The 14,196-nt window shown below is 41.2% G+C and overlaps 1 protein-coding gene across 1 annotated transcript in view; it reads right to left on the bottom strand.

The window, feature by feature from the left end:
* The window catches only part of PTPRT (protein tyrosine phosphatase receptor type T), a gene marked incomplete at both ends in the record, with an annotated part of 1,089,241 nt that overhangs the window by 4,668 nt on the left and 1,070,377 nt on the right, over positions 1 to 14,196 (bottom strand).

Raw genomic sequence — 14,196 nt, 5'->3', positions numbered from 1 at the left:
AGTGAGAGACAGATACTTTATGCCCCGTATCTGTTGAGTCACTAGCTGACTATAGCTGGGGAAAGAATATTAAGGTAGGTGGCACAGGTTGTGGCTCAGAGTAAGGCTAAGCATGCTTCCTCAACTCCTGGTTCCCCAGGGGCATGGAGATGGACACTGTCCAGGGGCAAGGAGGAGAGCTAAGATTGAGGGTGCAGGCTCGCTGGGACCACCCCAGCATGGACCAAGAGGCCACGTGTTAGAAAGCCTTTTCACCTGGGGGTTGCCCGGAAGATGTAGCTGAGACTCAAAGACCCACCAGAGCTTCTGAGATCCTGGCATCTCAGTGGGGTCTGCCACAGCCTATGCTGAGCTTGCAGACAAGGAACTAGATGGACAGAGGCTACCCACGGCAAGCTGGTGGCCTCCTCATAACTACCACGGATGCAGGATTTTCATGAAAGTGATCGCTTTCCCTTTCATTGACAGAACAGCCAACTCACCCGGGGAGTCACATGCAAAAACTTTTTTGATTCTATCCTTCTTCCAGAAGTAGAGGCAGAATGGACGAGCAGGGAGGAGGGAGACCGTAGGAGAGAAAAGCACACATCTCCCACCTTCCTAGCTGTGGAACCTAAACTCCAGCTTAGGGATAACATTTATTCACATTATGGCCCACTGGCCAAACCCGGCCAGCCGTCTGATTCTGTAAATAAAGCGTTAGTGAAATCTAGCTATATTAGCCATTGACATACTTTCTGTGGTTGCCTTCAAGCTAGAACGGCAGGTTGTAGTAGTCGTGACAGAGACCACACAGCCTGCAAAACCTAAAGTATTTCCTATCTGGTTCTTTCTGCAGAGAAGGTTGGCCGACTCTTGTCCTATAGCGCTGTTCTAAGGATAAAGAGAGAACACATGGGAAGAAAGCCCTTAGCAGAGTGCCTGCATCCACTACATTCCAGCGATTCAGATCATTCTTGAACCCTCTCAGTGCTCAACAAAAATAACAGCAATAATGATAAGAGCTAACATATAAATTTGAAGAATTCTTCCTCTTACCACCCCCTCTTAAATAGCAAAGGTAAGCAAGATTAAGTTTCATAATGCAATGGTGCCTTGCTTTCCTGGCGTCTCCAGTGGGGGTTAGTTGAGAATATTGAGGAAGGAGGGTGTGTGTGTGTGTGTGTGTGTGTGTAGGTGGGGAGTGCTGGTCACAGCAGTCTCTGTGGCTGGACAGTCAACTGCTGAGCTGTGCAGTAATGACAAATCCACAACTTGAACTTCATTTCTCTTTGCCATTGGCTCTTCTGACCTGCAACCTTCACGGTAATGAGGGACCAGTATAGACAAGTCTGTGGCTGGCTAGAGAAATCAGAATTAATCAGAACTGCCAATTTAAAAAAAATAATTGCCTTTATTACCTGCATTGAATCGTGCCTTGCCAGAGGTTGGCTCTGATCCTGACATGAGGTACATGGGTCCAAGGCATCAAGGAAAGTCTATAATCCCCAATATTTTCAGTCTGGAGAGAATGTGGAACGATTTGTCTCTTTTAATAAGACTTCCAGACCAACTTCTCAAGCTAATAGGTTCTACTCTGCCTCAGACAAGACTCCTTTATTCTGGGACACTTCTCTGCATTTGATTTTCCAGGTCACTCTCCATCATGTCCAGAGGGCCAGAAAAGGTTGCAGGGTCCTTCTAATCCTACATCAGAGCCAGCCTTTCACTTGAGTTCCCTAATCCGTGAGACAACACCAGCAATGGCATGGGTGACATTCAGCCGGGTGACGTGTGGGCAGATGTGGTGTTTCAGCTGCCAAGGATCATCAGGGTCTGCCCCCAGGCCAGGACGCTGCACGTAATCTAGCCATGGGAAATGGGAGAGAGAATGGGGGAAGCCCATGCTCTGTTCCTGGTGACCCTCTGGGGCTTGGAAATGATTCTCATCAATAAGAAATGTCCTCTAAGGTTTAGCTCAAGATTGTCCTGGTGTCCAAGTGCTGGGGTTGTGCCTCAATGGGTACCACCACTTTGGCTTAGCAAAAGGTAATGGGGCTCCTGCTTGAAGCGCCCTGGGCTCAAATCCCAGCCCTGTCACTCCCTAGCTGAGTGACTTGGTCAAATCTCTTAGCTTCTCTGGGCTAAGTGATGGGTGGCTGTGAATCTGAATGTGTCTACTTAGCACAGGAGTCTGCAGCTAGTAAGTACTCCATAAATGTAAGCTATAATTATTTGGCAGTGTGGGAGAGGGTCACTCAAAACAAGGTGGATAAAGTGAAGGGTCTTTTTCCCTCTACTTAGCAGCCTGTATGAAAATTTCCCTTTAGGATAATAATACCCAAAGGACTGCCCTTGTGAAAATTCCTGGTCAGCCAGCCTGCCAGAGCAGTGGGGACAGGTGCCACCTGTGATATGGGGACATTGATCTGCATGTCAGAGGAGAGAGGCCTGTGGGTTGTTCTTGAGAGGGACCGAGGAGATGGAAGAGGAAAAGTAGGAGCATAAGGGAACCAGTGAAAGGGCTGACGGTAAATCAGTGTGTCATGTGAGCCCCCCTCTCCTAAACTCCTAAATATTAAGCAAATGTATAATAACAAACATGGACAATGCTCAGTGTGCATGGGGGTTTCTTGTGGAAGCTGGCGAGCAACTGAGCTTTGTTCCCTTGGTGACTTACGTGGTCTCAGCTCCACTTCTATGTGAACTGAAGGGCCAGACCATGAGCACATAAGCATTGACTGTTTATAGGAGAGCCGCCAAGATGGTGGAGTAGAAAGACCTGAGCTCACCTCCTCTCATGCGCGCACCAAAATCACAACTATCTGCAGAACAACCATTGGTGAAAAAGACTGGAACCTACCACCAGAAGATCTTCTGCAACTAAAGACATAAAGAAGGAACCACAAAGAGACAGGTAGGAGGGGCAAACTCACAACAGAGTCAAATCCTATACCCCTGGGTGGGCGACCCACAAACTAGAGAATAATTACAGAGGTTCTCTCACAGGAATGAGAGTTCTGAGCCCCACATTGGGCTCCCCAGCCTGGGGGTCTGGTACTGGGAAGATGATCCCCCAGAGCATTTGGCTTTGAAGGCCAGTGGGGCTTGATTTCGGGAGCCCCACAGGACTGGGGGAAATAGAGACTTCACTCTTAAAGGGTGCACACAAAATCTCACACTCACTGGGACCCAGGGCAAAAGCAGTAATTTGATAGGAGCCTGGGCCAGACCTACCTGCTGGTCTTGGAGAGCCTCCCAGAGAGATGGGGATGGCTGTGGCTCACCCTGGGGCCATAGACGCTGGTGGCAGCCATATTTGGGAACATTCTACCATGTGAACACTGCTGCTGGTGGCTGCCATCCTGGCTTATCAACCCCACCCAAAAGCCTGGGATGCCTCAGGCTAAGTAACTAACTGGGTGGGCAAGGACACAGCCCCACCCATCAGCAGACAGGCTGCCTAAAGACTTCCTGAACCCACAGTCACCTCTAGAAAAGCCCCTAGACATGGCCCTGCCCACCATAGGGCCAAGACCCAACTCCACCTCCCAGTAGGGAGGCATAGGCCCTTCCCTTCAGGAAGCCCACATTAGCCTGTAGACCAGCCTCACCCACCAGGGGGCAAACACCAGATGCAAGAAAACTATGATCCCACAGCCTGCAGACCCAGCCCATCCACAGTAGGCAAGAGCCTACCCTGGGACCACCTGGGCCCTGTCCCTGTCCACTAGCAGGCCAACGCAAGCTTTGAGATACCCTAGACCCCATACCCAACTGTGTCAGGAGTTGCCCCCCTCCAACCTGAAATGAGCTCAGGGATCCCTGGGCCCTGCAGCCAGACTCCAGGAACTGGCTCTGCTTGCCTGGCACTAACCCCTGAACCTGGCTTTACCTGCCAGTGGATCGGCAACAGCCCAAGAGTCTTCGGGACCCTGACTCCGGCCACCAGTGAGCCAGCACTAACCCTGGGACACCCCTAGGGTTCTGCAGCCAGTGCCTTGTGACCAAGCCACACTAACTAGCAGCCAGTAGCGTCTGTACAAGGCAGAGCTTGGCAACCAACTGGGCCAGGGGCCAACCAGACTGCCCACAACAGGACCCATGCAGCTGTCTTAGGTGGCACCCCAAGAGCATATACCTTGGGTGATGAGAGGGGAGTGCACTGCTGGGATGCATAGGACATCTTCTACATAAGGCCACTTATACAAGGTTGAGAAACGTAACTAACCTACCACATATATAAAAATACAAATAGCAACTTGGACAAAATGGGGTGGCAGAGGAACATGTTCCAGACAAAGAAACAAGATAAAACCCCAGAAGAAGAATTAAGTGACGTGGAGACAGGCAACATACCCGAGAAAAAGTTCAGAGTAATGATCATAAAGATGATCAAAGAACTCAGAAGAAGAATGGATGTACAGAAGGAGAAGTCAGAAGTTTTAAACAAAGAGAAGAGATAAAGAACAACTGAACAGAGATGAAGAATACAAAAAATGAAATGAAAAATACTCTAGAAGGAATTAATAGTAGACTGAATGATATGGAGGAATGGATCAGCGAGCTGGAAGACAGAGTAATGGAAATCACTGCCATTGAACAGAAGAAATAATGAGAAGAAATGAGAACAGTTTAAGAGACCTCTGGGACAATATTTAGAGCACTAATATTCACATTATAGGGGTCTCAGAAGGAGAAGAGAAAGGACCTGAGAAAATATTTGAAGACATAGTAGCTAAAAACTTCCCTAACCACAGAAAGGAAACAATCACCCAAGTCTAGGAAGTGCAGAAAGTCCCATACAGGATTAACCCAAAGAGGAACACATCAAGACACATTGTAATTAAAATGACCGTAAGATAAATAGAGGATATTAAAAGCAGCAAGGGAAAAGCAACAAATATAACATACAAGGGCACTCCCATAACGCTATCAGCTGATTTTTCAGCAGAAACTCTGCAGGCCAGAAAGGAGTGGCATGATATATTTAAAATGTTGAAAGGGGAAAATCTACAACCAAGAATACTTTACCCAGCAAGGCTCTTGTTCAGATTTGATAGAGAAATCCAAAGCTTTACACGTAAGCAAAAGCTAAAAGAGTTCAGCACCATCAAACCAGCTTTGCAACAAATGTTAAATGATCTCTAGGCAAAAAAGAAAAGGCCACAACTAGAAACAAGAAAATTACAAAATGACAAAGCTCACCAGTGAAGGCAAACATACAGTAAAGGTAGGAAATCACCCACACACAAAGCTAATAGGGAGGTTAAAAGATATAAGTAGCAAAATCATCTATATCCACAATAAGCAGTTAAGGGATACACAAAACAATTAGATAAAATATGATATCAAAAACAGTAATCATGAGGGGAGGAGAGTACAAATGTAGGGTTTTAAAAATGCATTTGAAATTAAGAGGTCATCAACTCAAAATAATCTCATCTATATATAAAGACTGCTATACAAAAACATCATGGTAACTGTAAACCAAAAATCTATAATAGATATACACACAGAAAAGAAAAATAAACCCAAACATAACACTGAAGATAGTCATCAAATCATGAGAGAAGAGAACAAAAGAAGAAAGCGGAAAAAACCAAATCCAAAACAATTAACAAAACAGCAATAAGGACGTACATATCAACAATTACCTTAAATGTAAATGGACTAAATGCTCCAACCAAAAGACACAGAATGGCTGAATGGATACAAAAACAAGAGCCGTATATATGCTTCCTACAAGAGACTCACTTCAGCTCTAGAGACACATACAGACTAAAAGTGAGGAGATGGAAAAAGGTATTCCATGCAAATGGAAATCAAAAGAGTAGCAATGCTTACATCAGACAAAATAGACTTTAAAATAAAGACTGTTACAAGATACAAAGAAGGGCACTACATAATGATCAAGGGATCAATCCAAGAAGAAGATACAACAATTGTAAATATATATGCATCCAACATAGGGGCACCTAAATATATAAGACAAATATTAACAGACATGAAAGGGGAAATCGGTAGTAACACAATAATTGTAGGGGACTTTAGCATCCCACTTACATCAATGGACAGATGATCCAGACAGTAAATCAATAAGGAAACACAGGCCTTAAATGACACATTAGACCAAATTAACTTAACTGATACATAAAGAGCATTCCATCCAAAAGCAGCAGAATACACATTCTTTTCAAGTGCACATGGAACATTCTTCTGGACAGATCACATGCTAGGCCACAAAATAAACCTTGGTAAATTTCAGAAAGTTGAAATCATATCAAGCATCTTTTCCGACCACAACACTATGAAACTAGAAATCAACAACAAGTGGAAAAACCTGCAAAAAAACACGTGGAGGCTAACCAATATGCTAATAAACAATGAATGGATCACTCCAGAAATCAAAGAGGAAATCAAAAAATACCTAGAGATAATGAAAACGAAAACATGACAATCCAAAACCTATGGGATGTAGCAAAAGCAATGCTAAGAGGGAGGTTTATAGTGATACAAACTTACCACAGGAAACAAGAAACATCTCAAACAACCTAACCTTACACCTAAAGCAACTAGGGAAAGAAGAACAAGAAAACCCCCAAAGTTAGTAGAAGGAAAGAAAGAAGGATCAGAGCAGAAATAGAGACGGAAAAAAAAAAAAAAAAGAAGAAATTAAAAGTTGGTTCTTTGAAAAGAAACAAAATTGACAAACCTTTAGCCAGATTCATCAAGTAGAAAAGGGAGAGGGCCCAAATCAATAAAATCAGAAATGAAAAAGAAGTTACAACTGATACCACAAATACAAATGATTATAAAAGACTACTATGAACTACATGCTGATAAAATGGACAACTTAGAAGAAATGGCCAAATTATTAGAAAGATATTATCTCCCAAGATTGAACTAAGAACAAGAAAATATGAACAGACCAATTACCAGTAATGAAATTGAATCAGTAATTAAAAAACTCTCAACAAACAAATGTCTAGGACCAGATGGCTTCACAGGTGAATTTTTTACCAAACATTTAGAGAAGAGTTAACACCTGTCCTTCTGAAACTATTCCAAAAAACTGTAGAGGAAGGAACATTCCCGAACTCATTCCATGAGGCCAGCACCCTCCTGATACCAAAACCAGACAAACATATCTCTCTCTCACACACACACACACACACACACACACACACTACAGGCCAATATCACTGATGAACTTAGATGCAAAAACCCTCAACAAAATACTAGCAAATTGAATCCAATAATACATTAAAAGGATCATACACCATGATCAAGTGGGATTTATCCCAGGAATGGAAGGATTTTTAATATTCACAAATCAATGTGATACACCACATAAACAACTTGAAGAAAAACCGTATGATGACCTCAATAGATGCAGAAAAGCTTCTGATAAAATTCAACATCCATTTACAATAAAAACTCTCTAGAAAGTGGGCAGAGAGGGAACCTACCTCAACATAATAAAGGCCATATGTGGCAAACCCGCAGCTAACATCACACTCAATGGTGAAAAGCTGAAAGCATTTCCTTTAAGATCAGGAACAAGACAAGGATGTCCACTCTTGCCATTCTTATTCAACATAGTTTTGGAAGTCCTAGCCACAGCAATCAGAGAAGAAATAAAAGGAATCAAAATTGGAAAGGAAGAAGTAAAACTGTCATGTTTGCAGACTATACTATACATAGAAAATCCTAAAGACGCCACCAGAAAACAACTAGAGCTTATCAATGAATTCAGTAAAGTTGCAGGATACCAAATTAATATACAGAAATCTGTTGCATTTCTATACACTAACAACAAAGTGTCAGAAAGAGAAATTAAGAAAACAATACCATGTACCATTGCATCAAAAAGAATAAAATAGAGTACTTCCCAGAACTTCTGCTGCCAATGTCCTTGTCCCCATGGTGAGCCACAGCCCCCCACCCCACCTCTGCAGGAGACCCTCCAACACTAGCAGGAGGGCTCACGCCAAGGAGTACTTCCCAGAACTTCTGCTGCCAGTGTCCTTGTCCCCACGGTGAGCCACAGCCACCCCCCACCTCTGCAGGAGACTCTCCAAGACTAGCAGCCATGTGGATGAAAGACACTTGGTGCTGCAGCCAGGAGTCAGTGCTGTGCCTCTGAGGTGGGAGAGCCAACTTCAGGACACTGGTCCACAAGAGACCTCCCAGCTCCACATAATATCAAACGGCGAAAATCTTCCAGAGATCTCCATCTCAACACCAGCACCCAGCTTCACTCAACGACCAGCAAGCTACAGTGCTGGACACCCTATGCCAAACAACTAGCAAGACAGGAACACAACGCCACCCATTAGCAGAGAGGCTGCCTAAGATCATAAAAAGTCCACAGACACCCCAAAACACACAAGACGTGGACCTGCCCGCCAGAAAGATAAGATCCAGCCTCATCCACCAGAACACAGGCACTAGTCCCCTCCACCAGGAAGCCTACACAACCCACTGAACCAACCTTAGCCACTGGGGACAGACACCAAAAACAACGGGAACTACGAACCTGCAGCCTGCAAAAAGGAGACCCCAAACACAGTAAGATAAGCAAAATGAGAAGACAGAAAAACACACAGCAGATGACGGAGCAAGATAAAAACCCATCAGACCTAACAAATGAAGAGGAAATAGGCAGTCTACCTGAAAAAGAATTCAGAATAATGATAGTAATGATAATCCAAAATCTTGCAAATAGAATAGACAAAATGCAAGAAACATTTAGCAAGGACCTAGAAGAACTAAAGATGAAACAAGCAACATTGAACAACACAATAAATGAAATTAAACATACTCTAGATGGGATCAATAGCAGAATAACTGAGGCAGAAGAACGGATAAATGAGGTGGAAGATAAAATAGTGGAAATAACTGCTGCAGAGCAGAATAAAGAAAAAAGAATGAAAAGAACTGAGGAAAGTCTCAGAGACCTCTGGGGCAACATTAAATGCACCAACATTCGAATTATAGGGGTTCCAGAAGAAGAAGAGAAAAAGAAAGGGACTGAGAAAATATTTGAAGAGATTATAGTTGAAAACTTCCCTAATATGGGAAAGGAAATAGTTAATCAAGTCCAGGAAGCACAGAGAGTCCCATACAGGATAAATCCAAGGAGAAATACACTAAGACACATATTAATCAAACTGTCAAAAATTAAACACAAAACATATTAAAAGCAGCAAGGGAAAAACAACAAATAACACACAAAGGAATCCCCATAAGGTTAACAGCTGATCTTTCAGCAGAAAATCTGCAAGCCAGAAGGGACTGGCAGGACATATTTAAAGTGATGAAGGAGAAAAACCTGCAACCAAGATTACTCTACCCAGCAAGGATCTCATTCAGATTTGATGGAGAAATTAAAACGTTTACAGACAAGCAAAAGCTGAGAGAGTTCAGCACCACCAAACCAGCTTTACAACAAATGCTAAAGGAACTTCTCTAGGCAAGAAACACAACAGAAGGAAAAGACCTACAATAACGAACCCAAAACAATTAAGAAAATGGTAATAGGAACATACATATCGATAATTACCTTAAATGTAAATGGACTAAATGCTCCCACCAAAAGACACAGATTGGCTGAATGGATACATAAACAAGACCCATATATATGCTGTCTACAAGAGACCCACTTCAGACCTAGAGACACATACAGACTGAAAGTAAGGGGATGGAAAAAGATATTCCATGCAAATGGAAATCAAAAGAAAGCTGGAGTAGCAATTCTCATATCAGACAAAATAGACTTTAAAATAAAGACTATTAGAAGAGACAAAGAAGGACACTACATAATGAACAAGGGATCGATCCAAGAAGAAGATATAACAATTGTAAATATTTATGCACCCAACATAGGAGCACCTCGATACATAAGGCAAATACTAACAGCCATAAAAGGGGAAATCGACAGTAACACATTCATAGTAGGGGACTTTAACACCCCACTTTCACCAATGGACAGATCATCCAAAATGAAAATAAATAAGGAAACACAAGCTTTAAATGATACATTAAACAAGATGGACTTAATTGATATTTATAGGACATTCCATCCAAAAACAACAGAATACACATTTTTCTCAAGTGCTCATGGAACATTCTCCAGGATAGATCATATATTGGGTCACAAATCAAGCCTTGGTAAATTTAAGAAAATTGAAATTGTATCAAGTATCTTTTCCGACCAGAATGCTATGAGACTAGATATCAATTACAGGAAAAGATCTGTAAAAAAAATACAAAAAAGTACAAACACATGGAGGCTAAACAATACACTACTTAATAATGAAGTGATCACTGAAGAAATCAAAGAGGAAATTAAAAAATACCTAGAAACAAATGACAATGGAGACATGATGACCCAAAACCTATGGGATGCAGCAAAAGCAGTTCTAAGAGGAAAGTTTATAGCAATACAATCCCACCTTAAGAAACAGGAAATATCTCAAATAAACAACCTAACCTTGCACCTAAAGCAATTAGAGAAAGAAGAACAAAAAAACCGAAAAGTTATCAGAAGGAAAGAAATCATAAAAATCAGATCAGAAATAAATGAAAAAGAAATGAAGGAAACGATAGCAAAGATCAATAAAACTAAAAGCTGGTTCTTTGAGAAGATAAACAAAATTGATAAACCATAAGCCAGACTCATCAAGAAAAAAAGGGAGAAGACTCAAATCAATAGAATTAGAAATGAAAAAGGAGAAGTAACAACTGACACTGCAGAAATACAAAAGATCATGAGAGATTACTACAAGCAACTCTATGCCAATAAAATGGACAACCTGGAAGAAATGGACAAATTCTTAGAAATGCACAACCTGCCTAGACTGAATCAGGAAGAAATTGAAAATATGAATAGACCAATCACAAGGACTGAAATTGAAACTGTGATTAGAAATCTTCCAACAAACAAAAGCCCAGGACCAGATGGCTTCACAGGCGAATTCTATCCAACATGTAGAGAAGAGCTAACACCTATCCTTCTCAAACTCTTCCAAAATATAGCAGAGGGAAGAACACTCCCAAACTCATTCTATGAGGCCACCATCACCCTGATACCAAAACCAGACAAGGATGTCACAAAGAAAGAAAACTACATGCCAGTATCACTGATGAACATAGATGCAAAAGTCCTCAACAGAATACTAGCAAACAGAATCCAACAGCACATTAAAAGGATCATACACCATGATCAAGTGGGGTTTATCCCAGGAATGCAAGGATTCTTCAATATACGCAAATCAATCAACGTGATACACCATATTAACAAATTGAAGGAGAAAAACCATATGATCATCTCAATAGATGCAGAAAAAGCTTTTGACAAAATTCAACACCCATTTATGATAAAAACCCTGCAGAAAGTAGGCATAGAGGGAAGTTTCCTCAACATAATAAAGGCCATATATGACAAACCCACAGCCAACATCGTCCTCAATGGTGAAAAACTGAAACCATTTCCACTAAGATCAGGAACAAGACAAGGTTGCCCACTCTCACCACTCTTATTCAACATAGTTTTGGAAGTTTTAGCCACAGCAATCAGAGAAGAAAAGGAAATAAAAGGAATCCAAATCGGAAAGAAGTAAAGCTGTCACTGTTTGCAGATGACATGATACTATACATAGAGAATCCTAAAGATGCTACCAGAAAACTACTAGAGCTAATCAGTGACTTTGGTAAAGTAGCAGGATACAAAATTAATGCACAGAAATCTCTGGCATTCCTATACACTAATGATGAAAAATCTGAAAGTGAAATCAAGAAAACACTCCCATTTACCACTGCAACAAAAAGAATAAAATACCTAGGAATAAACCTACCTAAGGAGACAAAAGACCCGTACGCAGAAAATTATAAGACACTGATGAAAGAAATTAAAGATGATACAAATAGATGGAGAGATATACCATGCTCCTGGATTGGAAGAATCAACATTGTGAAAATGACTCTACTACCCAAAGCAATCTACAGATTCAATGCAATCCCTATCAAACTACCACTGGCATTTTTCACAGAACTAGAACAAAAAATTTCACAATTTGTATGGAAACACAAAAGACCCCGAATAGCCAAAGCAATCTTGAGAATGAAAAACGGAGCTGGAGGAATCAGGCTCCCTGACTTCAGACAATACTACAAAGCTACAGTAATCAAGACAGTATGGTACTGGCACAAAAACAGAAATATAGATCAGTGGAACAGGATAGAAACCCAGAGATAAACCCACACACATATGGTCACCTTATCTTTGATAAAGGAGGCAGGAATGTGCAGTGGAGAAAGGACAGCCTCTTCATTAAGTGATGCTGGAAAAACTGCACAGGTACATGTAAAAGTATGAGATTAGATCACTCCCTAACACCATACACAAAAATAAGCTCAGAATGGATTAAAGACCTAAATGTAAGGCCAGACACTATCAAACTCTTAGAGGAAAACATAGGCAGAACACTCTATGACATAAATCACACCAAGATCCTTTTGGACCCACCTCCTAGAGAAATGGAAATAAGGACAAAAATAAACACATGGGACCTAATGAAACTTCAAAGCTTTTGCACAGCAAAGGAAACCATAAACAAGACCAAAAGACAACCCTCAGAATGGGAGAAAATATTTGCAAATGAAGCAACTGAAAAAGGATTAATCTCCAAAATTTATAAGCAGCTCATGCAGCTCAATAACAAAAAAACAAATCACCCAATCCAAAAATGGGCAGAAGACCTAAATAGACATTTCTCCAAAGAAGATATACAGACTGCCAACAAACACACGAAAGAATGCTCAACATCATTAATCATTAGAGAAATGCAAATCAAAACTACAATGAGATATCATCTCACACCAGTCAGAATGGCCATCATCAAGAAATCTAGAAACAATAAATGCTGGAGAGGGTGTGGAGAAAAGGGAACACTCTTGCACTGCTGGTGGGAATGTGAATTGGTACAGCCACTATGGAGAACAGTATGGAGGCTCCTTAAAAAACTAAAAATAGAAGTACCATATGACCCAGCAATCCCACTACTGGGCACATACCCTGAGAAAACCATAATTCAAGAAGAGTCATGTACCAAAATGTTCATTGCAGCTCTATTTACAATAGCCCGGAGATGGAAACAGCCTAAGTGTCCATCATCAGATGAATGGATAAAGAAGATGTGGCACATATAAACAATGGAATATTACTCAGCCATAAAAGAAACAAAATTGAGCTATTTGTAATGAGGTGGATGAACCTGGAGTGTGTCATACAGAGTGAAGTAAGTCAGAAAGAGAAAGACAAATACCATATGCTAACACATATGGAATTTAAGAAAAAAAATGTCATGAAGAACCTAGGGGTAAGACAGGAATAAAGATACAGACCTACTAGAGAATGGACTTGAGGATATGGGAGGGGGAAGAGTAAGCTGTGACAAAGTGAGAGAGTGGCATGGACATATATACACTACCAAACGTAAAATAGATAGCTAGTGGGAAGCAGCCGCATAGCACAGGGAGATCAGCTCGGTGCTTTGTGAACACCTAGAGGGGTGGGATAGGGAGGGTGGGAGGGAGGGAGATGCAAGAGGGAAGAGATATGGGAACATATGTATATGTATAGCTGATTCACTTTGTTATAAAGCAGAAACTAACACATAACACACCATTGTAAAGCAATTATACTCCAATAAAGATGTAAAAAAGAAAAGAATAAAATAACTAGGAATAAACCTACCCGAGGAGGCAAAAGACCTGTACTCCAAAAACTATAAGACACTGATGAAGCAAACTGAAGACAACACAAAGAGATGGAAAGATATACTGTGTTCTTGGATTGGAGGAATAAATATTGTTAAAATGACCATAATATCCAAGGCAGTGTACAGACTCAATGCACTCTGTATAAAAATACCAGTGGCATTTTTCACAGAACTAGAACAAATAATTTAAAAATTTGTATGGAAACATAAAAGACCCTGAAGAGCTAAAACAATCTTGAGAAAGAAGAATGGAGCTGGAGGAATCATGCTCCCTGACTTCAGACTCTACTACAGTGCTACAGTAATCAAAACAGTATGGTACTGGCACAAAAACAGAACCATAGATCAATGGAACAGGATAGAAAGCCCAGAAATAAACCCATGCACTTATGGTCAATTAATCTACAACAAAGGATCCAAGAATATACAA

This window comes from Mesoplodon bidens (genome assembly GCF_964165515.1).
Source record: "Mesoplodon bidens genome assembly, chromosome: 15".
NCBI classification, from domain to species: domain Eukaryota; kingdom Metazoa; phylum Chordata; class Mammalia; order Artiodactyla; family Ziphiidae; genus Mesoplodon; species Mesoplodon bidens.
The sequence above is the reverse complement of the archived record's forward strand: the minus strand, read 5'-3'. Positions and strand labels throughout refer to the sequence as shown.